Below are 27,810 nucleotides of genomic sequence, written 5' to 3'. Positions count from 1 at the left end.
CAGCTGCTGGCCCCTTGTTGACGCCAGGCTTGGTATGTATTATATGTGCCTTCTACGCTTACTGATTTTTCATCTGTTTACCTTGCTACCTTACCTAGTCTTTAAACTCCTTTAGGGAAGATTTTTTTCTTTTACTTCTCCAAGAGGCGGGCAGAGGGTCAGAATGGTTGAAAGTATGAGTATAACTGCTTAGCTTCTGCTCCTCCTCCTTCCCTTCCTTTCTCTTCTCCCTCTCCTCCTCTCCGTCCTCCTCCTTCTTAATTTGTTTTTTTTTTTTTTTTTTGGCAAGCGAAGATGGCAACAGTATCTGCTTCCTATGGCTTTGTGAGAGTGAAGTGAAATTTGCATGTGAAGTGCCTTGTTTGGGTCTGGCAAGCAGTTGGCACTTGGTGGTTATTCAGTGGTGTGGCTCCACCCTTCCCGTTAGATATCTGTGTTGCTGGCTCTCTTTTCTCAGGGTCGTCTCAGTTAGAGCACTTCAGGGTGAGGGTATCACTTTTTCCCCTTTGTGTCTTGGCTTTACTTGCTGTAAAAGCGGGAGACGAGACTCACTGGAGAGATGAAACTGTGGAGACATTCAAATGTGGGTATTTACATTGTCCATTACCTTGTATTCTAAGTATAAAAAGCCATGTTGAGTTGAGGGTGATGGAGAAGCCATTCCGAGCCAGCCGAGGGAAGCGAGTGCCTAGTGGATCATTTTGAGTAAGTGGAATTGATGCTGCTGCATGAGAAATACGAAACGTTTGTGTAGTAATCACCAATTGTGTGGATCCAACCAGAATAAAAATGCCTGAAGCTTTGGCTTAGGGCCATGGATGAACGGAGCATGAAGCCTGGCATGGAACAGGAGTGAAAGGCATGGGTGTAGCAGAGTGAAAGATATAAACAGATGTAAGTTTAAGCAGAGATGAAAATATGTGACTGCCTCTTTCCCTCTCTGCACTTGTGGCAGACTTTGTTAATCTGTCACATCATTTATTCCTGATTCTTATATAAAACTAACATTTCTTGAGTGTTTACTGCATGCCAGGCACTGTGTTCTGCAAGTATCATCTTGCTTATTCCCCATAACAACTCAGTGAGATAGATCTATTATTATCTTTATAGTACAGCTGAGAAAACTGAGTCTCAGAGAGGGCAGTAACTTGCCCAGGACTACTCAGCTGGCCTGTGGCAGAGCGTGTTCTCTATTCGTTGTGTTTTGCTGCCTCTAGATAGGCCCGGGTGCGACCTCAGAATCCTTCTACCTGGTAAATTCATTCCCATCTGCTGCTTTAAGATTGTGGGATTCAGGTTCATATTATGGTTGGCGTTCATTTGTTTGTTCATTCATTCATTTATTCATTCACTAATTAAACAATACTTTGGTGCATCCACCATGTGCCAGGCACAGTGTTAGGTGCTAAGGATTCAGTAGAGAATAAGACACAATCACTGCTCAGGGCTACGCTCAGTGGAAGCATCGCTTCTTGTTTAGGACTCTCAGTGGGTAGAAAGACTGAGAATTCTTGAGATTTGGGACTAATTTAGTGCTGCCTTCCTTGCATTGAACCAGAAAGTATCTCAATTGATGGAAATCAGCAACAATCTGAAAAATGAATTATGATGCTCCAGCATGCACCCTGGACCAGAAATTGGGCCACTTGCCACCTTTTTCTGACTTGGCTGATTTAGCCATTTGGCCGTGGGCCTCAGTTATAACTCACGGTCAAACAATGTTTTCTCATGCATTAGTTTACTTTGCTCCTTCCAGTACCTGATTGGAAGGAGGAGGTCTCTTATGTGCAGAGAGGTTATGTGACCTGCCTAGTTCTCGTACCTGATAGGAGACAAGCTGGAGCTAGAACCCAGTTCTAACTTCTAGCTCCTTGTTTTTATTATCTCATCATGCCAGCATCTTAATGTCTTTAGGCCTTCAGTTTCCCCATCGATAAAATAAGGAAATTAAACCATATGGTCTCTCAAAGTTCTTTCCTTTCTTCCTTCTTTCCTCCCATCCATCACTGGAGTATCTACCATGAACCGGACGTTATGCTGGAAGCTGTAAATAATGTTATGGAAAACACACACACACACACACACCCATCAAGAAAGTTAAAAGACAATCCACAGAATGGGATTAAATATTTGTAAATCATGTGTATGGGACTTGTATCTGGAACATATAAAGAACTTTTACAAGTGAATAAATAAAAAAGACAAACAACCCAATTACAAAATTGGCAAAGGAGCTGAACAGACATCTCTCCAAAGAAGACATACACATGGCCCATAAGTACATGAAAAGATGCTCCACATCATTGACCATCAGAGAGATGCAAATCAAAACCAGAACGAGATGCCACTTCACACCCGGTAGGATGGCTATAATCAAAAGAAAGATAACAAATGTTGGTGAGAATGTGGAGACCTGAAAAGGTCAAGCACAGAGTCATCATATGACCCAAGCATTCTACTCCTAGGTATATACCTAAGGGAAATGAAAACATGTCTACGCGAAAGCTTGTACATGAGCGCTCACAGAAGCATTATGTATTTATAATAGGCAAAACCGTCCAAATGCCCATCAACTGCTGAGTGGATAAACAAAATGTGGTATATCCATACAGTGGAATATTCTTCTTCCATAAAAGGGAATGAAGTACTGATATATGCTAAAACATGGGTAAACTTTAAGAACATTCTGCTAAGTGAAAGAAGCCAGTCACAAAAGGCCACATATTGTATGATTTTGTTCATATAAAATGTCCAGAATAGGCAAATATATAGAGACAGAAAGTAGATGAGTGATTGCCTAGGGCTGGGGGGACATGAGGAGTGACTGCTAATAGGTATTGGGTTTATTTTGGGGATGATGAAAATGTTCTAAAATTGATTATGTTGATGGTTGTACAACTCTGTGAAAATACTAAAAACCAATGAGTTGTACACTTTAAATAGGTGAGTAGTATAATACGTGAATTATATCTCAATAAAGCTATTATATATATTAAAAAAGAAAATCCTAGCTTGGTCTCTGCCCTTGTGGAAAACATGATCTCGTTGGGGAGATAAATACTAATCAAATGATTATATGATCAGATTTATAGTTACCAATTATGGTAAGTGCTATGAAGGGAAAGAGCCGGATGTTAAGAAAGAGAATAGAGGAGGCTAGTGGGCAATCGGGAAGAGGGATTAGTAAAGCTAAAACTTCAGGTGCTCTAACAGAGATCCCCACAGAACAGCGGCTCACACGAGGTGGATGTTCACTTCTCGCTGACACACTAGTGCAGGCGTAAGCAGTCTGGGGCTCATATGGAAGCCCACGGTTTGAGGGATCTTCTAGCCTATTGCTCTGTTTTTCCCTGGGGGGCTTCCCTTGTCTGCATGGTCCACAGTGGCTCTCCACCATGTGTCCAGTCCAAGCAGGGAGAAGAGGGGAAGAGGGCAGTGGAAGGCTCATTGCTTCTGCTCACATCCAGAACTTAGTTACGTGAGGCTCGGAAGTGAAGTCAGGTACCAGGTGTCCCTGTGCCCAGATTAAATTTGGGGGTTCTAGTACTATAGAAGGAGGGAAGATGGGATGTTGGGTGAACAATTAGCCGTCTCTGCCGTAGATGGCGTCTCGAGGAAGTGATGCTGAAGGTTAGAACCTAAGAATGAGTTGGTGTTAAGGAAAGAAGAGTTTTCCAGGATAGTGTGTGTAAGGGCCATGAGGTGGGAAAGACCAACTATAACGTTTAATGCTGTTTACTGACACACACGTCTACGAAGCACGTGCCTCCCAATGCTTAGGACTGACGAGCACCAGGACTAGACGTGGTACTGGGAAGCATTCTGTGGGTTCACCTGGCTTTTCTCTCTTGTATCTTACAGGGCTGGGATGGGGCCTGGACTGCGAGGAGCAGGGCTTTGCGCCAGCGCTGGAAAGCCTGTGTGTATCCTCAGCTTTGAGAACTGAATTCCATGGGTTGTGTCAGCGTCAGACCTGTGAAATTCAGTTCTTCAGCTGGGATATCTCTGTCATCGTGGACTCAGGGACATTGGAGAGAGCGGACCCAAGGTCGCCTGAAGAACTTGGAACACCGGAGACAGAAGGGCCGAGTCTCAGAAGGAATAGGGCGGGTGGTTTCATGGGAAGTTAAACACTCGTTTAATTGCCAGAAGACTTGAATTCTATGCTGAGCAGGGTTCCAACCAGCTAAATGAGTGCTCTCAGCATGTCATTCTTGCTACCGCTGCTGCCACTGCTAGTTTACGTTTATTGATTACTTCCAGCGATCCAGGTACTGTACTAAAGTGCTTTACATGCTGTTATAGGACACTCTTGGGAAAAATCATTTTAATGAAGCTTGAGACACCGGCACTGCCATGCTGTGATTTTTATTCCCTCTTCATGTGATCAGATGGAACTAATAGAATGTGACAAGTGTTCTTTAGCATGGACTGTCGAGGTTACTGGTCCCTTTTTAAGAGGAGAAGCGTTGAGTACATCCCTCTTATGGTCCCCCTGCGTTTATTTGAATCTCTACTTCCTTGCCATCTATAAACACATTAGGGCTACACTGTGTCTTTGTATTCCCCACAAGGCAAAAAGAAGTTGTAATTAAACTTTACGAGGATCCCCAGTTTCTCCTAGGGAAAAGGGATACAGAGGATCTGAAGGCCCCTCCATTTGCTGGTATGGTCAGCTGGGTGCTGTGGTCAAGTCTTTCTGTTGTCCTCCTCATCGTTAAGTCAGCTTGGTCTGCCCTGAGGCCCAGGCTCACTGTGATGGTGACGATTTCCACCTTTAGGCAGAGGGCTGGGGACCTTGTAAGTACTATGTGGGCTTTATTAGGCTTTAGATTTGATGGGCAATAAGGAGTGTGCTTTGTCTCTAGGGAACTCATCTTTGATCCATCACTGTCTCTTGAAATGTCTATCTCACTGTAGTCTACAGAATGAGAGTGTGGTCTGACTCGGAAAGGAGAGGCGGGCACAGGTGGGAAACCCTACAGCAGCCACATTCTCACTCTGTCTTTGCAGTGACACTTGCGTTTATCGAGCGCCTACTATGTGCCAGGCACTGTGCTCAGGGCGTTCTGTGCATGATCGTGGTGAATCTCACACCCAGCCTCATCTGGAAAATGGGGATGAATTAACCAAAGGATGTCATATAAAAAAGTATAACTACGTTCTGCAGAAGCAGAGGGGTGCTTGGTTCTCACGAAAGCCAGTGGCATGGATGTGCTGTCTGGGCTGCCCTGATCAGATCAAGGACCCCCGCCGCCACATCCACCCCCTACTTCCACCCTTTGCTTACTAGACCCTTAGCCAGTGCTCATTCTAGAGCCAGAGTGTTGGTGAAACTCAACTGGGACCAGAGATCAGTGTCTTCAGTCCTAGACGACTGGAGAAAATCCAGAATTTACACTGGAATCTCCAAATACTCTGGGTTTCAGACCATCTGTGCTGTGAACACTGAGACCCAGAACTCTGATTTACGGCAAAAGGCTCATCCTTCTTACAGGTGAACTCTTCCTGAAGCAAACCTGATAAATGAATGTGGAATTCACACACACACACAAGCACACACACCCTTAAGAAGGTAACCTGTGGATCTGTGAGGAGGAGGCAGAAATTCACTATATAGAAGAATGCTTCATTTCCTAAGAGGATTTAGGTTAAGATTCAACTAGGTAATACATTTCCCGAAGACTTTTGAAGTTGTATTTGCTTTACAAAATGTATATAAGTGGCAGAAGCAGATTAAAAAATAGCTTAGATGATATGATTCCATTTGTGTAAAATTATAAATGTGTATAGGAATATGTGCATTGCAAGATGTACATCAATTTATTAACAAGGATTATCTCTTGGGGGGGTGGGAATTGAGATGCATTTTCTTTTCTTTGTATTTTTCTCTATTGTTTGATTCTTACACTGAGCATGTTTAATTAAAACAATAAAATTATTGAAGGAAATTGCACAGACAATTGTGATGAATGTAGACAGTGCTAGTGTTGTGCGTTTGTTAGAGGTTGTGTTGTAGAGGTGTGTCGTGGAAGACTGGAGTTCCTGATGTGTTCAGGGAAGGGGTAGGGCAGAGGGCAATATACAGTGTGATATTTTTTCAAGAAGAGAAATGTGTGTGTGTGTGTGTGTGTGTGTGTCTGTTGAAGCCCAGTGGCTAGTGGGTGGTAAGGGAGCAGGTGATTTTTTTCTCTCCCTTATTTATGCTTTTCTGCCCAAACAAGAAGAAAAAGAACTGTCAGTGTACATGCTACTTTTCAAGAATCCATCCAATGTGTAACCCAGTAATTCTCAAAGTGTGTTTCCAGGATGAGCAACATCAGTCACCTGGGAACTTGTTAGATATGTAAATTATCAAGCTCCACCCAAGACCTACTGAATAAGAAATGCTGGGAGCGGGGCCCAGCAATTTCTGTTTTAACAATTCCTTCGGCTTGACTAATGCACACTGAGGTTTTAGAACTGCTGGTGTCAATCAAGGGACATCCCCACTCCACCAAACTGGAATGCGGCTGATATTGACATGCAAGATGCTGGCCCACTCCTACAGGTGCGTGTGCAGGTGTTCGGCAAAACTCATCTCTGAGAGATGAACGGCAGGACCACAAACATCAAGATCCTTACCAGTGACTATTTCGACCAGTGACTAGTAGATCTCTAAGTTTTTAAGGTACAAACTTTAGGTGCATAAAATCACCTGAAGAGGAAAAAAGTCACTTGAAGAGGTTGTTAATTAAGGTAGATTCCTAGGTTATGCCCCTGACCTACAGACTTAGCATCTCCAGGGGCCTGCCATTTTAACCATCACCCCTAAGGAATCCCATTAAGGAAGTTCAGGGACAACACTGAGCAGCAGCTTTAGGCTTTTTCACACTTTCTTTTTATTTTTTTTCTGGTACTCCCCTTATATTTCTTCTTTCCGTCTCATCCTTTCCCTTTCTGCTATGATCAATGGGGTCTCAAAAGCAGATTCATCATCTTTCCGGCTCTGTGCTTGGGAGAGAACAGGTGAGATGCTCCTGGAGAGGTGCCTTGGGAGTAATAATAATAATGATGGAAGTATTGATTTCCCATCCTCAGATAACGGGGAAGGACATGATTTAGCGGCTCACATTGACGGGACATGGTGGGAAGCTGGACACAGCACTCAATAGTCGCTGCTGATTCGTGTCACGAGGCTGCTGGGATTCTGGGATTTAGGGACACGGTGGTTTCCTAAGTCCTCCCTCCAGTCAAACCTTTGTTCGTTAAGGTGAAGATTCCTGTGTTAGGGTTCTCCAGAGAAATGGAACCCATAGAATTACATATAGAGAGAGATTTATTATAGGGAATTGGCTCATGTGGCTATGGAGTCCCACCCGGCAAGTCCCAAGATCTGCAGGGCGAGTCGTCTAGCTGGAGACCCAGGAGAGCCGGTGGTGTAGTTCTAGTCTGCGTCTGAAGGCCTGAGGACCAGCAGGACTGAATGTAGTTCCAGTCCGAAGGCCGGCAGGCTCAAGACCCAGAAAGAGCTCACGTTTCAGTTTGAGTCTGAAAACAGGGAAAAACTGATGTCCCTGCTCAATGTTCAGGCTGGAGGAGTTCCCTCTTCCCCTCAGCAGTCAGCCTTTTTGTTCTGTTCAGGCCTTCAACTGATTGGATGGGGCCCACCCACATTAGGGAGGGCAATCTGCTTTATTCAATCTATCGATTTAAATGTTAAAGTCATCTAAAAACATCCTCATAGACACACCCAGAAATATGTTTGGCCAAATATCTGGGCACTTTGTGACCCAGTCAACACATGAAATTAACCTTCAAATTCCTTTTTCATATTTTTTCACATCTAGACTCTCTTTCTGTCTTTTTGATAATATTTCAGAGAGGCAGTCCAGAGCTTGGGTGTTGGGTGGCAGACAGTCTGGAAAAATGCTTTATGGGGAGGGATGCAGTTTTCTTGCCCAGTTCCTCTTTGCTCTTCGTAGCATTCAGGCACTTTGGGGAAATGTTTGTGAAGGAAGCCCTGTTCCTGTCTCCTGGGGCGCCTCTTCCAAGTGAAGAACTCACTGCGATTATTCCTGGGAAAGTGCAGACAGTATAATTACAACTTTCCTATATTAGGTGTTCACAGTGCTCCAGCTGTCTTATATATAAAGAAAGATCTCCATTTTCTAGGTGAGAAAACTGAAGCTGGGGAGGTTATATATTTTGCTTAAATTTCACATACAATTAAGTGTCACAGCCAGGATGTTAATCAATGCTGACAATTCAGAGCCTACGTTCTTTTCACTAAAGTTTGTACTGGGCTTTACAGTTTATAAAGCACTTTAACACACGTTATTATATTTGCTGAATATAGCATTCCCCAGAAGTAGACATTATAACCATAATTTTAGGGATGGGAAAACGGAGTTTTAAAAGCTTATACAACTTGTCTGTACCCCGTGTCCTATGACTAGTAACTGGTGAAGTTGAGCCTAAAATCCACAATCTGTGTGATAAAAAGATAACTTTTATCTTAAAAATTCATAGGAATATACAAAACTTGGAATGAAAGAAAAAAAAATCTCCTGCTTCAGTTTCTCCAATGTAGCTGAAAACAGAAATGTGTACATTGAGGCCCACTCTGACTTATTGCTCCGTCTTTGGTAAGCAGGAGTGAGCCCTTATACATGAGCAGTTCCACCCTCTGGGGCACCGTCATACTTTAAAATATACTAAAATTACGTTGTTGGTAGCTTTTAAGAAACCAGAATGTATTTTTGCTGTGGGTCCTGCAATGCTAGTAAGACTGGTCAGATTCCATTTGCCTCTGGGCAACAAATGTGTTTTCTTGTCTTAAAAACAAACTCATCTTTCTTATTATATAAGTAATCAGTTTACTGCAAAGAATTTTGAAAATGCAGCAAAGCATAAAAGAGAAAAAAATTAAAATTATCAAAAATTTTATCGTATACAACAATTATGTATTTTTTTTTACAGGGAATTTGGAAAATTCAGAAAATCATAAAGGAGAAAAATGTTATCCATAAGCTCATAGATTACCATTTTGGGTTATTTCTTTTCATTTTCACTTCTTTTTAATATAGTTGGGATTGTCTTTTAAATGTAATTTGTGTGTGTGTTCTGTTTTTTATTTAACATTTTATCATAAGCATTTCCTCATGCCCTTAGACAGTCTTTTGCATGCATTTTTAAATGTCTGCATATGTGGTTCATGGAGTGGATGTGCCTTTGTTTACATGATCATTCCGCTATTTCTGGACATTTATAACCTGGGTGTCCTGACTCCAAATCTGCTGCCTCAGCCTGCCCCTCCCAACCCCCCGCTGCCACTCCTGGTTCAGTCTCTATTTCCTTTTAGCCTTTTGCTTACACTCATTCGTGCATTATTAGTGATGGCTTTAGCAGTGTTAAAAAAAAAAAAAAGCATAGCGGCTTCTTATTCATTAATACATAATGATGCTAGTGTTAAGGATTAACTATGTGTCAAGCTCTATTTCAAGACTTTGAACAGATTTTCATTAAGGCCACGACCTCTACAACAATAGTAAATACCGTTATTATTCCCGTTATACAGATGAGACCACAGAGGCACAGGGAGGTTAAGATAAATATCAGAATGCACTCATTTGTATTGAGGGAAACATCCAGCTTACAGAACCATACATGAATAGGCATTTTTTTTTTCTCATCCAGGCCGAATATGGGCAGCTATTAGCTTCTTCTTGGACATCAAGACTGCTGTCACTGAGGTCTTCTTCTTCCATGCCTCTTAGTTTTAAAATGGCTGCGATGGGTCTAGACATCACATCCCAATTCAGGGCAGAAAGAGAGTGAGACAGATGGTGTTGATCAACCACTTCTGTCCCTTTTATCAGGAAAGCACAGTTGCTTCCCAGAACTTCCTCCCCCAGCAGAATTCCACTCATGAACGATTGTGTTTTACATGACCACTCCCAACTGCAGAAGAGGCTGGGAAAACACTTTCCAAGCTCTGGAGTGGAAGTTGACTAGAAGAGAGGGATTTGGTAATGACTGTCGCGTCAGCCAACCAGCAGTGGCCATCACATACTTGCCAAGGTCAAGTGTTAGTCTTATTTGACCCAACCAGCCTATTTCACACAGGGGCTAACGCCCATCAGCTGGGAGTTGCTGTTTCTCACATCTTTGGCCTAGACTAGAGGTGGCCCCAGCCTGCTAAACCTCATCTCTCACTGAACATAACACCATCTCATACACGCTAACATTTTTCATCAGTATTAGTGTCACCGCAAAGTGCCATTAAAATAGAAGTGGTTTCATACATTATTTTATCTGCAACGTGGCCACTGAGTCATTCTTTGCTGGAGAGCTGTCTCCTCGGCATTTATAAGCCGGGTAACGAATCTGCAGTAACGAATCTGCAGCTCGCTGGGTTCGCGTCCTCTGGTGTACGGCAGAGAGAGTGGAGGATCCGTGAGCTGTTGGGGCTAAAACAAGTTGCATCTGTTCTCTCGGGCCTGAGAACATTAATTAAGTGCCTGGTTGCAGGTGAGCTGAATTAGGGGCTGCACAGTGGGAATTCTGAAAATGATGGCTGTGCCCCACTTCATGAAAATATGGCTTTATTAATAGGGGCTTAAAAAGGATCCGTCCTTTATTAGCACCTTTCAGTTGTGGTTATTTCTGGAGCAGAAGTAGCAATTCATAGCAGAGTTTCTTTGAGGGCTGGGACTGGAGTGAGATGAGCGAGGAGCCTAGGAGGCAAACTTTAAGGAGGTGTTCACTCTCACAGCCATGCAGCACTTGCCTGGCCCTGGGTTTTTCTTTTTTTTTTTGGTGAGGGTGATTGGCCTTGAGGTAACGTCTGTTGCCAACCTTCTTCTTGTTTTCTTCCCTCCCCAAAGCCCCAGTACCTATTTGAATCTCATAGTTGTAAGTCCTTCTAGTTCTTCTATGTGGGACGCTGCCACTGCATGGCTTGATGAGTGGTGTGTAGGTCCATGTTCAGGATCCAAACTGGCGAACCCTGGCCGCCAAAGCAGAGTGGGTGAACTTAACCTTTACACTGCCAGGCTGGCCCCTTCATGGCCCCGGTTTTGTTTTACCCTCGCTAATTGCTAATAAATAAAAATTTGTGTAATTATTCAACAAAGATATTTTTGATTACTTCTATGTGCTGGGCACTATTCTAGTCACTGGGGATAGAGTAATGAATAAGATAGTGTCCTCATGGTACTGACATTCTAGTGAAGAGGAGATTTCATATAGAAATCTGGATTTAAGGCTTCTTGAAGTATCAGAAGAACTAACAATTATGGGTTGGCTTTTTTCATGACAATCATCACTCGGATCTGGGGAGCCGCTGCCTCCCTCTTAGATGCCTCATGAGCTCTGTAATTCATCACACTCGCCACCACTCCCTATTGTCTCATTTGCTCCTTATGGGATCTTGAATTTGGTGGGGTCGGATCTCTATGGAGTGGATACCACTATTATTATTATTGCCATTTTGCAGATGAAGAAACTCAGGCTTACAGAGGGAAAGTGACTGGCCCAAGGTCTTCTAGCAAGAGAAGGGGGAGTGGGATATGAACCCAGTTTTATGTGACTTCAGAGGTTGTGGGTTTTGGCACTGTGCAGAGCAGTGGTTCAGGAGGCAGGAACACAGATATATCACCAAGTAAAAACATTCAACGCACAGAAGATCAAATTAGAGAGGTGTATCAGCAGGAAACAGATGGCACCCTCAAATTAGGATAACTCAAGCAGAGTTTCATAAAGAAACTATTTACAAAGGCGTGGGCAGAGTGTGGGGAAACCACAAGGCGTAGTGCAGAACTATTAGTAATAGTGGGGCTCCATCACCACTCCTAAGCCTTTAGAATTGGGAGATAGAGTGGACTGTGGAGAGGGCTGCCTTACTTGAGCTGAGACTTCCACATGTAGCCAGTCCTTGGGGACCTCAGAAAAATAAATACCTCAACCTCACTCTCTAAGTTCTCTCTACCCCTTCCCACTGATCTCATTCCTGTGCCAAACCCAACTGGAAGTCAGAGGGCCAGGAGCCCGTTGATCTATCCCTCCAGGTCAGCCTCTGGGGGCACAGAGCAGGGGGATGGAGAAGAGTGGAGAGTGCTTCAGGAGGGGCAGACGAAGGTATCTAGCACGAGGGGCAAGTCAAAGAAAAGGGCGTTTTAGGGGACAAGGGAGTGGTGATGGATGGGGGAAGAAATGAAGATCATGGTGAATTCAAGGTCCAGCTTTGATGGGGCTGGGGACGTGGTTCCTCCTCCTCCTTCTCTCTCCCTGGCAGCCTATTTTGGCCATCTCGTCTACCAGAAAAATCACTGATCCCCTCTCAGAGATTCCTCAAGTTTGTAGGGGCTGGAGCCTTTTGTCTCGATGACTTCCCAAATGGACAAAAGGCTGAACCATGAAGGGTGGTAGCTTCTTCCAGTTTCTCAGAGGAGTGGCAGAGCACACTGAACCCTACCCGTAGAAAGCTGTATCTCAAAACATCCGAGACAGCTCTGTCTGTCTTTAAATTTCTCCTCTAAAATCTATTCAGCTTAATCCTTCTTGTCAAACACTGTATATCCTGCTAAACTGAGCCATATATTACCACCACTGAAAATCATTTGCTTGCTTGCTTGCTTTCAGAATTCTCAGTGTCTGAAATCAACTGGACCGTGGCTTTGGATCTTTAGTAGATTTTAATCAGTGTGTTTCAATCATCTTTATGGTGACATTTCCCATGGCGCATCCCAGAGGCATTTATGAACATCCCTGTCAGCATAAGTAACAGTAACAAAAGCAGAAGCACTTTAGCTGACACTTTAACAATTGAAATAGTCTATAAACCCAGTACACCTGGCTCAGAACAATGGGCTTCTGTGAATACACAGGGGTAGGGGTGGGGGTGGACGGGGGAGGGACATACAATTACTGGGTGAGAAGACTCATAAGAGGAGCATAGTGTCGTCATTAACTTAGGGAATAGTTGTAACACCATTGGTTCTGTACCTATGAGCCCTTCCTCTCTTTTTCCTTGTTAATAGAACCCCAATATTCTTCAGAGAGAAGGCATGCCATGTGCCTCAAAGGGGGCTGGCCTCTCCAGTCCCAAGGAGCAAATCAATTGTCCATTCCTGGCTTAAGGACCTCATCCCCTTTACCAGTGGTTGAATTAGCAGGGGCATGTGATACAATTCTGACTAATAGGATGTGAGAAGTCTGCTGTGAATGTTTCTAGAATAGGTGCATAATTCAGTTAACTGTGGAATTAACCCACCCAAATCCTATCCTACCTCAAATCTTCTTATGTGAGGCAATGCATTTCTTCTTGTTGGTGCTGGAGACACAGGAGGCTCAAATCTTTATGCATCATGCAGATGCATGAAATTCAGGAATTGAAGGGAAGGGTAACTGATGATTTTAACACTTTATTTTCCTAATTTCTTTTTTGATTCCAAAAGTAGTATCTAAATGTAAAAATTCAATCAAAATGGAAAAGTTTAGAAACTGAAAGTCTCCCATAATTTTCTACCTCCTACTTACAAATGTTAGCGTAATGTTAAAAAAATAGGATCAGAATAGACATACTTAACATCTTGGATGTCTTTCGTATGACTATATGTCAATCTACCTCATTCTTTTTTAATAACTGTGTAATATTCCAAAGTACGGATATATCATACTTGTTAAGACCTAATATAGGTGTGCTTTTTTTTTTTTTTTTTTATTAATGTTATGATGGATTACAAGCTTGTGAAATTTCAGTTGTACATTTTTGTTAGTCATGTTGTGGATACACCACTTCCCCCTCCGTACCCTCCCCCCACCCCCCCTTTTCCCTGGTAACCACCGATCAGATCTCCTTCTCAATATACTAATTTCCACCTATGAGTGGAGTCATATAGAGTTCGTCTTTCTCTGACTGACTTATTTCGCTTAACATAATGCCCTCGAGGTCCATCCACATTGTTGTGAATGGGCCAATTTCGTCTTTTTTTATGGCTGAGTAGTATTCCATTGTGTATATATACCACATCTTCTTTATCCAATCATCAGTTTCTGGGCATGTAGGCTGGTTCCACGTCTTGGCTATTGTAAATAATGCTGCGATGAACATAGGGGTGCAACGGACTCTTGAGATATCTGATATCAGGTTCTTAGGATAGATACCCAGTAATGGGATGGCTGGGTCATAGGGTATTTCTATTTTTAACTTTTTGAGAAATCTCCATACTGTTTTCCATAGTGGCTGTACCAGTTTGCATTCCCACCAACAGTGTATGAGGGTTCCTCTTTCTCCACAACCTCTCCAACATTTGTCGTTCTTGGTTTTGGATGTTTTTGCCAATCTAACGGGGGTAAGGTGATATCTTAGTGTAGTTTTGATTTGCATTTCCCTGATGATTAGCGATGATGAACATCTTTTCATGTGTCTATTGGCCATATTCATATCTTCTTTTGAGAAATGTCTGTTCATGTCCTCTGCCCATTTTTTGATCGGGTTGTTTGTTTTTTTGTTGTTAAGTAGGTGTGCTTTTTAAAAACGTGATCCATGGGTGACTATATTCATAAGCCCCTAGTTTCTGCCTTTAGCAAGTTTTTCTGTCATTCAGAGTCATGCACAGGGAGAAGCCGGGTGGCACAGCAGAAGAAACACAAGATTTGGGATCAGGCAGATTGGGACTGCGATGCGGCCCGACCACAGACTAGCTGTGTGATCTTGGAAAGTAATGAAACCCTTTATGCCACACTTGTCCATCCCTAAAAGAAAGATAACAAAAACCCCCTCTTAAAGTTGTTGACAGGGTTAGAAATTATGTGGTAAAGCATCCTCCACCCAGGATGGTTGTTCAGTGAACGGTAACTATTATTCAAGGAAAGGAGCTGCTTCTGTCGAATAGTCTGAGTATCTTTGATGGGCCTCACTGTGGACACAACGGACAAATACACACATGTACCTGGGAGGCTAAAAAAAATTTCATAAAATTGTTGGGCTACTGTCCCCCAAATGGTGCATAGTTGGTCCATGGAAGCAAATAATCTAAATTTATCTGTGTCAATCCTGTAAAGAAGATGACATAGACATTTAACTTCCATTTCATGGACAGAGGCCTGCAGACCCAGTTTGAGCAATTTATCAAACAGGCCAGAAAAAGACATCATTCAAAGTAAGAAGATCTCAACAGGCTGGAGTGACAGGCTAAATTAAACAAGGTGAACTTTATTAGGGAAAAATGTAAAATTTAACTGGTTCCTTTTCTTCCTTTTTTTTTGCACAATACAGAATGGGCAAAATGTGACTTAGCAGGTACGAAAAAGGCTTAGGGGTTTTGTGTGGCTGAAGTTCAAGGTGAAGCCATAGCGTGATCCAGCTGTCTAAACAAGCAAATATAATCTTAGTACCCATAAAGAGAAGCAGAAGACTCAGAATGAGGAAGTTGATGCCTCCTCCGTGTTTGCCTTCATCAGACCACACACTCTCACACTAGGATGGCAAGGGACGGGCATGCAGCCGGAGGCTTCTTGCTTGGTTGCCCATGACAGATAATACTAATTCATCATACTCCATTGAGTTCAGATGTAGCCTCTGAATCCTTCTCAACACAGTCTTTAAGGCAGCCAGTAGTTTTCAAATGGAGTTGGCATGCAAGATTAAATCTATTGGTAGCCAATGGATGGCAGGCTACTCCCATGATCTCCTTCTGAGGGGCCAGCCTTTGCTTAAATCATGTGGTCCAACCTTTTACGAGCCAAGGCTGCCAAGCTATAGGCTGCTTTGAAGAGCTTTACCCAAATTGGAACAAGCTTGCCCACTCCGATTCTCTCTTTTGGGAATTTGAACTAGAAAAAAAAGGGCAAATCTGGCCATTGGTGGCAGGCCCAGAGGCTGAAATATTCGTGGAGACAGGCCATTGCTGTTGTAAAGGTCAAGAGGGGACATAAGGAACAAAGAAAACAGAAGCAAAATGAGGAAGCAGAAGCTAAGAGATAGAGATATCTACGAGGAGAGAGGGAATAAAGGAATTGGTCGGTGGCAGCAGAAATAGGGTAAGAAGAGGCAGAGAGCGCTGAGGGTAGATGTCACTCTGCTGCTAAGAGACTGGCAAGATCTCTTCCTCTGGGTAGAGATCCAGCTACACTGCCATCTCTGCTCTTCCCAAGAGGCCTCATCAGCCTGAGGTCCAGGCGGGCTGGCCGTAAACTTGAGGTTTCTCTTTGTCTGAAGTCCACGACAAACACCTCCTATTACTTGAGTTAACCTGAGGGACTCTTTCTTTCTTGTAACCCAAAATGTCTACTTAAGGTTTCTTGTCTAGTTCTGGGTGCCATATTGGCAACCTGGAGCAGGTCCCAAGGAGAGAGACTAGAATGGTAAAGAAGCCTGGGAACTCGCACACAGAAGGAGTTTTCAAAGGTCTGAGGAGTGGTTATGAGAAGCAGTGGTTCTCACAGTGGATCCCCAAGCCACAGCAGTGGCGGTGCCTCTTCAAGGTGTAAATTTCTGAGCCCACCCCAGGCCTACTGAATCAGAAACTCTGTGGGTGGGCCCAGCACTCAGTGGTTTAGCAAGATCCTCACATCTGATGCACGCTCAAGTTTGCAAACCACTGGCCTAGAGAAGTCCCAGGCAGAAGATGAGGACCATCGCTAATTATTGGAAGGGCTGCCAGGGGGAGGTGTGATATGAGACCCCCGAGGGAAGCAGTGGAACTAGAGTTAGACAGAATGCGGAGGCAGATTTCGGGGCAATAGCAGGAAGACTTTGCAAGCATTTAAAGGTGGTTTGAGAATGGTTTGGGCCTGGTGGTTAGTGAGCTGCTTGTCCCTGGTGGTGGTCAAGGAGGGGGCTGCAGGACTGCCAGTTGGGAGATATGGTAGACGGCTGTGAAGTGCTCAGGAGAGAGGAGAATGAAGAGGAAGCGTGCATTAGGAAGGCTCTTTAAATCAGGAACAGCAATTGACGACTGGCATCCTAGGTCCCTCGTTACCATGGCGACAGTGGGGGTGGGGCAGTAATAAGCTAATTGTGTGGACAGGGGCCTCAGGTGGGGCTTCTTGCCGTTAGAAGCAGGTCCACTACCCTGGTCTCCGCCACGAAATGAATCCTAACATCTAGAATGGGATCCCACTTTGGGATTTGCTTATATCCCTATCTGTAGGTTCTATCCCCTCATTGAACTCTCTGAAGTAAAAGCAGATGCCACTATTGGGGCAAACAGGTGGAGGCAATCTGATCACTCACCCAAGCCTCCTGGGACAGGAAGCTGCCTCTAGAATCATGAATACTAATGTCAAACTGACACGTGGCATTTATTGGGTAAAAGTGTTGGCCCCGGAGTCAGAAGGCCGGATATGTAATTGCATGACCTTGAGCAAATTACTTTTCTCTGCCTTATTTTTCTTGTCTCTTAAAATGAGGCTTCTACTGGCTGCTATCTTATAGGATTGCTTTAGGATTGAGATTATAGCGCTGTGCCCAGTGCATGACAAGCACTTAATACATTTAACTACTATCATTGTTGCTACTGTTAGATCTCATCAAACTCCCAAAGTGCCTGCGAGGAGGGTAGAGCAGGTTTCCTCAACCCCAATTTACAGCCCCACGAACTGGGGCCGAGGATACTTGAGTCCCAGGCTGGCATCACACTACTTCAATGTTAGTGGCAGAACAGAACTAGAACTTAGTTTTCCTGACTTCAAGTGGCCAGGACAAAGGACGCATTCAGCAGATGTGTTCTAGAAAGAGGAACAGAATTTACTTTTTGAAAAGGCAATATATGCACGGGGGAGAAATTCTACAAAAAGGCGTGTGGTAGAAAAGAAGTCTCCCTTCTGTCCCCTACCCTCTGGTCTTCTGGTCCCTTTCTGTTGATGGATTCTCGGCATCCACCAGGAGTAGTTTCACGTGTGTACAAGCCTAGTGTGTATGGATCCCTGGGCACTCTTTCTGAGGCTCCAGGCTGCTCCTGCCCTCTGCTCTAGGTGCATGCGTGCGTGCGTGTGTGTGTGTGTGTGCGTGTGCACACGCAGGGTGGGCAGGGCTGACTTTTTGGGGGTGGAAGTGGTGGTCTGGGGCTAAGCTTGCCGTTGGAAAGAGAGGCCAGCAGGTCTCGGGCAGCACCAATGTTAGGCCAAGGCCAGTGCCGGGCGGCTGCCTTCTGCTCCTCTCAAGGCTGAGGACCTCTGAGTTCTTGCCTCTGTTCAGGAAGGCACGGGAGGGTGGCCTGGTGGTACGACTGTGGGGTCGCTTCCCCCTCCTGATTCTGCCATTTCTGTTTCTCTTCTCCCCTGCTCAGCCCGATCTGTCTGGGGAGTGTTGATGGGGAACCCGAGGCCCAAGCTGCTGGATCCTCAGGCCTGGGGCACAGGACCGGGGTGGGGCAGGTTATGGAGGTGCAGGTCCCAGGCCCAGGGGCTCCATCTCCTGGGCTCTTGCCCCTTTCTCCTGGGGCCTCTGCTCACGGGGCTTCTGGGGGAAACGTCAGACTCCTTCGGCTTTAGTAAGCCTGCTACTTTCCCAGCTTAGAGCAACAATCTTTGTGTTTATTATTATTTAACTTCTAAAAGCCAAGGGGCAGGGCTAGCTGAGAGAGGCACAGAGACGAGACCATCCCCTGTCAGAGCCAGTCCCCACATGTGGTTGGGTGTCAGAGCAGATTTCCGTGCTTCCGGGGTGCCGGTTCTTCCAGCCTCTAGTTTCCCTGTTCCTGGTCTGGAGTTTAGAATAGTTCTGGGCGAAGGCCTCGGCGTGTCGCTTCTCCAAGCCTCCCTTAGCAGGGCCCCACCTCTCTGATGCCTGGAACTGTTTCCAAGCATTCCTGTCAGTCAGCTGCTGGGTGGCCTATGCGGGCTTGAGTATGTCCAGTCATGGGGAACCCACCACTTCCTGAATCTCTCCATTTCATTCTTAGATGGTTCTAGAAAAAAAGAGCAGAACTGGAATTTGTGGCCAGGGCTGTGGGAGTTGACAGTTACTGGGCTCTTAACCTCAAATTCCTCTTTCACTTAAAAATCCTGTGGGCTCTTGGCTTGCAGGTTCTCTGAACATTCCTCTTAGGGTCAAATTTCCAGTGGCCCAGCTAAAACTTTCGAGGGCTGGGCCCGTTGTCCACGGGAAGGGATGTAAGTGTTGGAGAAATCCATCTGTCAGAAGAGAGAATCTGGTAAGGGATGGACAGAGTGACTTCCAGGTCCTCTGCTTATGCATTTGGGCTTCACATTCTCTCATTTTTGGACACAGTGGGAGTCTGTGATTTTGGGGCCTTATCCTCAGCGTAAGAACAAGTTGGAGAAGTTACAGTGTCCTGGGATGAGCCCAGCAGCTCTCTTCCTCTTCTCACTTTGCCTCTCTTCTTCCCCCACGGTTTCCTGCCTGGGGCGGTGCAGCCAGCAGCCAGAGCTCCTGAGCCCTGTTATTTAAAATTCAGCCGTCACCATGGCAACCTGCATCCTGCTCCATTTCAACAAGAGATATAAAGAAGCAGTGAAAGGGAAAGTTTAATACAATCTTTTTTTTTTTTTTTTATGAATCTCACTGGCAGTGTCCATCTTTTTGGGGAAATAGAAATGTTCCATTTTAGTGGCATTATCAAAATGCCATTCATTTGATGTCCCTTGCCTTCTGGAGGGTCAACATCACAACATCAGGGCAGCTCATGACACCCCTTCTCTCCCTTCAGGATGGGTGAGGGGGTCCTATTTGGCATTTGGGTTGTTTGAAAGGGTCTGGGGTTGGGCTAACTCTAGAGCATGTCTGTAGCTCTATTCTCCCTTCTGTTTCCCCAGCATCAAATCAGAGTCCCGTGAGGGTGTGCAAAGCTGGAAGAGTCCTTCCAGATCACTTCCTCTGCAGGGCCATTTTTGTTTTTGCGCATCTAGCAACCACTCCCCCACATTCTGAGGTGCTTCCTTAATCACCCTCTAGGGTGCCTGGCCTCTGGCCATGTTGATCCACGTGCAGCCCAGAACTCCACCTGACTGCAGGGACTGGCTCGTGGATGAGCATGAGGTCCAAAGGCACCAGTGGGGCAGACCTGGGACTTCTGTCTGATACTACTGAGAGAAACGCCCTCTATTTTTCTGCTGTGGGGATAAAAGCCTGGAGCTGCTGGAGACCCCCATAGAGAAGGCACCTGCCCACGGGGGGACCAACACAGAAGGGAGCAGAGCAGAAGGATGGAAAAGAGAAACCAGGCTCTGAGGACGTTCCTTGATAGCCTGGGTTGAGTCAAGCTTCAATCTATGACTTTTCAGTTTCATGAGCAATCTGTATCTCCTTTTTTACCCCTCTTAAGGCAGCTTAAGTTGGGCTTTCTGAGACCTGAAAATCAGTAACTTTCATATTACATACCCCAAGATCCTTATTTTACAAATGGGTCAACGGAAACCCGGGGCAGAGAGGCGCCATTTGACGTCACACAGACAGGCAGCCCAGAAGGTCAGCAGCCTCTCACCTGCTTGTCCTTCAGTCCTCAGGCAGATTTTCCTACCACAGCAGGGATGAAAGCTGAGCCTACGGACGCTGATGGTCAAGAAGCGTAATTATGGTGAAGACACCAAGAAGTGTAATTGTGGCGAAGACACCTGCCCAGAGACATGTCCCAAGGGCGACGGTGAGCATTTGGGGTGATATTCGGGGAGGTCTCCACCTTCAGAAGATTTTGTGCCTTTTGTTGGGATCCCTTTTAGGAGGGATCCTGAGACATGGCAAGAAAAACACAAATCCCACTGTCGGCGCTGCCCAGCCCTGAAGCGCCAAGATGCACTTTGCCTGCTTTCTCCATTGAGACGAGATCTGGTTGTTTATTCTGTAAAAAAGAGTAATGCAGTCATTCAACCAACTCTTTTGGCTTCATTAATTCTGCTGAGAGGTATTGAGGGCCTCCTATATGCTAGTCACTGTTTTGGGGTGCAGAGTCAATAGTCAACAAGGCAGCCGCAGCACCAGCCCTGATGGAACTTACCCTCTAGCGCGGGCAGGAAAATAATCAGAGAAACACAGAATTAGGGTCTGTGAATGGTCTTATGAAGGGAAAGTTCCCCGTGCCCTGAGAGCATAGGCCGAGGGCTCACCTCGTCTGCGGAGGCCAGGGCAGCTCTGAGCTGAGAGCGGCGGGGGGAGCAGGACTTAGCTAAGCAAGTATGGGGACCAGTGGTCTGAACAGCGGGACAGCTTGTGCAAAGTGGGGGGCGCAGGACTGAATTCACTCATGCCCGTGTTTGCTGGGAGCACACACATGCCCATGCTCCCTCTTTTGCTATTTTAGGTCCTTCTGTTCCTGCCCATGCCAGATTCTCAGAGCCCGCTAGTCCCACTAGCCCTTGAGTCAGTTACATAATCTAGTTTCAACCCAGGATCCTCGGTACTCTGGCCTCATCTCTCCACAGGTTCAAACTGCTGCGGTATTTGTGTGTGAGGTCAAAAAACGTCTTCATCATAACCTGGCCCGCTTTGTCTCTTTTCACCGGATTTCTCTTTCGTTTGTCTGCAGATGAATGTGACTGCAGTAAAATTTGCTGCCACTAGGGGGCAGGCACGTCAAGGCAGAGGCCTCAAGCCCGGGAGGAAGGCAAGCGAGGCCCCCAGGGAAGGCGCAGCCAGGCTGCCGGGGTTTGCGCCGCTGTGGGACAGGTCAAGTTCCGAACCCCAAACTCGCTGTGTCTTGATTGGGATACACGAAGTGTACTTACAATGATGATTCCGTTCTGTGCACTATTGATTGCCACAGATAGTGCAAGAAGGGAAATTTTAAAAAGGGGCTTTCGGTGGGGAGGGGTAGGTTCCTATTGTCCATAAAACAAAGGAATGGGGTCTTGGATTGGAATTTAACCTTTAAGAGTCTTTCAAAATGTGCATAGGAGCCAGAGGACCCCAGTCTTGGTTCCTGGGGTGCTGTGTGACTTTGCTTAAGAAACACAACTCCTCTGGGCCTAAATTGCTTCTTCATAAAATGATGACATGATGTGAAAAGTCCATTCTGATTCAACGAATCCAAGTGGTGAAGATAATTGAGACTGGAGAACTGGCCCGGTGGAGGCCGCCTTGTGTAATTTCTCATTTGGGGGGTGCTTTCCCACGATAGAGTTTTGTTTTTCTGACATCCCCCCTTTCGTTTTAGCAGATGAGTGTACTTGTACACAGAGGAGTGAAGAGCTACAGGTGCAGTTTTCATAAGCAGTGGGAGAGACTCTTGGCTCTTTCAGACCTCGCCGGGACAGTTAGAATCCTCGTTACCTTTGACGGGGCTGAGGTGTCTGCATCTGATGCGGGAGACTGGGTGAATATTTGCGAGAAGCCAGTCTCTCCCTGAAACTCAGATCAAACCCTCCATTATCCTGAACCCAGAGCCTTAGTGAACTAGCTCAGGAGGCTGCCAGCTTGAGAACTGCACGGAACTAGGACTGCTCTGGGAGTGAGGGATGATCTGTAAGGCCCTTTTCTGCCTTGTCATTCTAGAATGAGAGGATTTATGCCCAGACAACACTATCTGTAGGAGGCTGGGCCCCACCAAGAGGTGGAGCTTCTGCCGAAAGCCGCAGTCTTGTTCTAAGAGGGTCCCCCATGGGACTGGGTCCCTTAGGACCCGTGCCCCCCATCTATGCTCCCCCTGCTGCTGTGGGCTGGGGGAAGGTGGTGTGTTGTGTTCTCCCTCTATGTACTCAGCTGCTAAGCATCACAGAGACAAAAAACAAAAACCCAAACAGGCAACGAAAATCTTATATAAAACCCTCCTTTCTCTGGCTGCATCACTTTCTGGGATTTGCATTCCCAGACAACTTAATCTCAAAATCTGGAGTGGGACGGGTCAGCAGGGGTGAGTGAGGCTCCCCTTGGATTCTCCTTCCTCTCAGAGAACCTTGCGGAAACCCCTCCTGTCTTCGGTGGTCACTCTCTCCCATCCCAGGAAGCCTGACTGACAATGAACGGCTGCTTCATGCGGCTGCTGCCCTACTCACTTAGCGAGACCTTAGAAATACCTTCGGTCTCAATTAATATAGATTAGCAGCGTCATTTTTTTCCTCAAGATTATTTTGATTTTGAGATACATTTTCATGGAAGTTCATTTTTTGTTGGGTGGCATCGGCACCACAATTTTTAATGATTGCAGAAGGTTCCATTATGACTCCCCATCCACCCCCCCCATGGTACATCCTGTAGGTTGCCTCTCTTTATCTCATCACGAGTGGAACCACGGCATCTTAGGGATCCCCCTCTCCAGCTCTTTCATTTTACAGAGCAGGGAAATCGCTTCTAGCTGATGGCAGGCTAGGACTAGAATTCAGGTTTCCTGAGTCCCCACCCGCTGCCAGGCTTCTTGAGGGTAGGCGTGAAGGGAAGGAGGAGGCACTTCGCATACCTGTGTGCTAGGCAATTTACAGATTATTAAGAAAAATGCCCCCTCTTCCATATTTTTATATTTTCTTCCATGTTTCTACAAGTGAGTGTCCAAAATACTGTCTCCAGCTGATTGCTTATTCGACAGATTTGGTTGACTCACCTTCCTGAGACCTAAAGCCTCCTTACCCTCTCCCAGGTCTGTCCCACCTCTACATCCCCCAGGATTGAATTTCCCAAGGGCACTTGCCACACAGAGCCAGCAACCCAGTCACGAGATGGCTAAATATAAACTGTGCAGACTGCAAATAAGCCTCTCGATCATCTGCTCCTTTGTTGAGCTTTTTATCCTCCCAAATCAGACTGGCGAGGAGGCACGTGCATCGTCCGTGCTGGGCAGGACCTGGTGGGTGTTTGTGTCCAACAGAACAAGCCAAACAAACACAACTCTGATGTGAGCTGAGTCATTCCCCTTCTCCAGTGGAGCAGGGCCTGCTTTTCAGAAAAAGCCCACAATCCCCAGGCTTTGGTTTCCAAAGCAAATTACTGTGAATTGCATCAATATTGGGAACAGATGCAACAGTCTGGCCAGGGGCTATGTGCAGCCGGCAGCCAGGGACAGGGAACCAGGGACAAAGAGACGTGGTGTGGCGTGGAATGTGGCTCGTCTCTGTCTCCTCTGTTGTCTTACCTCCTCAGGGGAGGATGGGTAACGGGGGACAATAAAGTGGGCAGGGGATCCACAGTTCTGGGCTGTATAGCCATCCTGGAACATGAGAGGTGGAGATAGTGACCCCAGAGACATGTTTTTAGGTGAGGACTTCTCATCAATTAGTGATGTCTGTTGTAGACCAAGGTGTGGTGGGTGTTAACAGGCATGCTGTATATTTGCCATCTGTGATCTAGAAGAAACCAATCTCAGTTTTTGGATTTCTTAGTCTGTAGGGTGGAGCGGGGCCTCCAGAAAGTTATAGGCTTAGCTGAAGCCCCAAACTGTCATGTTGAAAGAGCCATAGTGTTCAGAACCCGGAGGAGGATTGGTTTTCCCAGAGGTTTGAGGTCCATTTCGAACCTTGGATGGTAATAGGGGAAGGAACAGGAAAGACCCTGTGTTTGGAAAGGACCTGGAGTTTGAACTCTTTCAGGAAAGGGACCGCTGACCTCCATTGCTAATCTAAAGGGTATTTTTCAGCTTTTATCTTAAATAAAGCCTTATCAGTGCTTGATGCCACTGGCCATTTCTTCTTTCTTGAATGATGCTCTCCCCTTGGATAAAAACACTAGTCTGCTTTTCCTGCTGTCTCTCTGGTCTCCCTTTGTTCCTCCTCTGCCATTAAATATTATGGTCCCTCAAGACTCATCCTAGGCCCACTTCTTTTCCCACCCTGTATTCTTTCCCTGGGTGATCTCATCCTAGACAATGACCTCGATTCCCACCTACATGGATATACTTGACATTCTGTGTCTTGAACCACACACAGCCCCTCAGCTCCACTGTCTTATTTGACATTTCTGCTTGGATGTGTCAAAGGCGCCTCAGACTCAATATGTTCAAAATTGAGCCTCAGATCGCCCACCTGTGCTCCACCTACCTGGGTCTCCTCTGGTGTTTCTTATCTCATTGAACCACACCACCATCCAGTTAAATAGGCTGGAAACATCACCCTGAACAAGCCCTCTCCCTCTGTCTTCCTACAGCCAATCCATCAGCTAGCCCTGATGGTTTTACATCATAAATATTTTTGAATCTGTCCACTTTTTCTTTTCATGACCACCATCCTAGTTCAAGCTGCTATCAGCTCTTGTGGACCACGAATGGGCTCCTATCCCCTGATTATTTTCATTAAATTCATTCCAGCTCCCAGGTAGTCAAAAAGGTCATTGTCGAGCCAGCCCTGATGGCCCAGTGGTTAAAGTTTGGTGCTCACTGCTTCAGCGGCCCAGGTTCGCTTCCAAGTCATGGAACCATACCACCCGTCTGTCATTTGCTATGCTGTGGTGGCAGTTCACATAGAAGAACTGGAGTGACTTACAACTAGGATATACAACTATGCAGTGGGGCTTTGGGGAGAAAAAGAAGAAAAAGGAAGATTGGCAACAGATGTTAGCTCAGGGCGAATCTTTCCCTGCAAAAAAAAAAAAAAAAGAAAAAAGAAAAAAACCAAAAGAAGGCAGTGTCAAAGGTGTACTGGATCATTCATTCCCCTTTCTACCCCCAGTGTTTCCACTTTGACATTGGCCTCTAGTTTACTGTGATGCTATGAGAAAAACAGTTAAAATCCTGAGATTCATATGGTGCTTTTATTTTCAAAGCATTTTTGTTCACATTATCTCATTTAATTCTCAATTAGCCCTGTGAGCGGGTCACAATCACCCCCTTTTAGGGATCTTATCTGTTTTTCTTGGAAATGGTCTCAGAGAGGTGAACTGGCTCTTCTGAGGTCATCCAGTTGGTTAGTGAGGGGCCTGGGGTCTTCTGACTGCTCAGACAACCCTCACTGTTTCCTCCCCTAGTCAAAGGAGAGCTTTGGGTTGGCAGATGCTCTTTGAGGCCCATTCTAGCTCTAACAGTCTGTGATTCCATGGTTTGTGGGACCAAGAGGAAGTTGCAAAAAACATTTCAAAGGGAGATTTATAGGCGAGTTGAGTGAAAAGGTTCAAAGGGGAGCTTGTCTTTCTCTAGAGTGAGCTTCAGATCTGAAGCACAGAGACAACGCATCAGTTGTCTCCCCTTGTGGCTTCTTCTTCTTTGCCTCTCACTGACTGGAGGTTGGGTTATAGCTTGATGGTTGCCCAAGAAGGGCGGAGGGATTTTAATCTTGTTTGGGAAAAGATCGAATGTGGGAAGAATGAAAACCTCACTGTTTTGACAAAGAGGGTAATGAGAAGTGAAAACAACCTCTGTGAATGAGCCCTTGGGACAACTTGAAATAAAAGCAGGTGAGTCATAGGAATGGAGAATTTGAGGGAAGAAAGAGCCAAGGCAAGGAAGGGCCAGAATTCAGGTTCCCAAATGCGATCCCTACAGTTTACATCTGAGAACACATCAGAAGTTTCTGTATGTGGTACAGATTTCTACATCTTCTCTTAGTATGTATGAATTGAGGGCTTCTCAAGCTGCAGAAAGATCGTTAATGAATTGAGTGAACAGGAGGGGTTTCCTTTGATGAGATGGCTGTTTTCCATGAACTTTTCATTAGGCTGGAAACAAAAATGTAGACATTTCCTTATCCTGGGCATAAATATGACAGATGGCCAATCTGTGGACCATGTAGAGTAGGGATGGTAAATAAGTTTAATTTCTCGTGGTATCCCTGATTGCTTACATGGTGATGGCTGTCTTGAACACTGGGATGAGAAAGATTTTAGAGGCAAACATGGGCTTGCTGGGGAAATGTGTGATGATCAATTAACATGTCTGCCACAGCTGAGGAATGAGGTGGTGAGGTTACAAGTACTGACCTGACTCAGTGCTACTCAAAGTGCGGCCTGCAGATGGGAGTGGGTCTACAAAATATTTGTTATCCGTGATGAAGCGAGTGCAGAAATTGGAAGTGAGCATTTAAAAACTTTTATAGCAGTTTGACATTGCTGCCTTATCCAAGTGTATCATTTCTGTATTGCATGAAGTATTGATCTGTGATAGATTGAAAATAAGAATAAACTTGGCCTTTTATCAGAGATAGTTTGAGAAGCATTGACCTAAAGGACTGTTTTTGATCCTATTAGTTCCTCTGAAAGGCTTTGAAATGCCCTGCACTTGGGGAGCTCATGAATGCAGCCAATGTCCCATACACGTCAACATTTACAAGGACTCGTTTTGGGTGTTTGCCAGCTTTCCTCCTCTTGCTTGGCAGAAGGATTAAGATAATAACTATTCAGAGATTGCCAGAAATGCCTTCCTGGCATTCTCCACCTGTTTCTACTTTCCATTTATTCCATAAAGCCATCGCTAACATTGATTTCTTCCAGGGGCGTGTCAGTGAGGCCAGCAAAGAGGTTATGTCCTTGATGGGCCTGGAGGGCGACCAGAAAGAGGTGTCCAACATCAGCTGTTGAATTGGCCTGGGTGGCCACTGGGGTCGTGCACTAATCTGTCCATTCATTTACCCATTCATATGTCCTCACTCATTCATTCTGTCATTCTAACAACTCTTTGTGGAATGCCAAATGTGAGCATCACAGTGCCAGGGACTGGGGACATGATGGTGACCAAGGCAGACAAGTTCTCTGCTTTCATGAAGTTGACAGATATTAAATTAAAGAATGTATGTAAGTAGTGGTATAAATCCTGGTGGGTGCTCTGATGGGGAAGCACTGGTTGCTCAGAGAATATTTAGCAGTTGTGCTCTCCTAGCCAGGGCGTCTTGAAAGACCCTCGAGGAAGTGACATATCTTCCCGTGTGGCTGGGCCATGACTAATGACTGGAGAGCAGAGGAGGCGACTCAAGAGGATTCTGGAGAGGTGGGTAAGGGACAGAAGGTGCAAGGCCTTG

The 27,810-nt window shown here is 45.5% G+C and overlaps 1 long non-coding RNA gene across 1 annotated transcript in view; it reads left to right on the top strand.

The window, feature by feature from the left end:
• Nucleotides 1-27,810, top strand: part of LOC106832150 (uncharacterized) — a 149,871-nt gene that overhangs the window by 20,665 nt on the left and 101,396 nt on the right. Inside the window, exons 3-4 of the long non-coding RNA XR_011505737.1 lie at nucleotides 3,862-10,512; nucleotides 20,474-20,591. This is a non-coding gene — a long non-coding RNA (uncharacterized lncRNA). The remainder of the gene's footprint in view (nucleotides 1-3,861; nucleotides 10,513-20,473; nucleotides 20,592-27,810) is intronic.

The sequence above is a fragment of the Equus asinus genome, chromosome 9 (genome assembly GCF_041296235.1).
Source record: "Equus asinus isolate D_3611 breed Donkey chromosome 9, EquAss-T2T_v2, whole genome shotgun sequence".
Lineage (NCBI taxonomy): Eukaryota > Metazoa > Chordata > Mammalia > Perissodactyla > Equidae > Equus > Equus asinus.
This window is presented reverse-complemented; position numbering and strand designations above follow the sequence as displayed.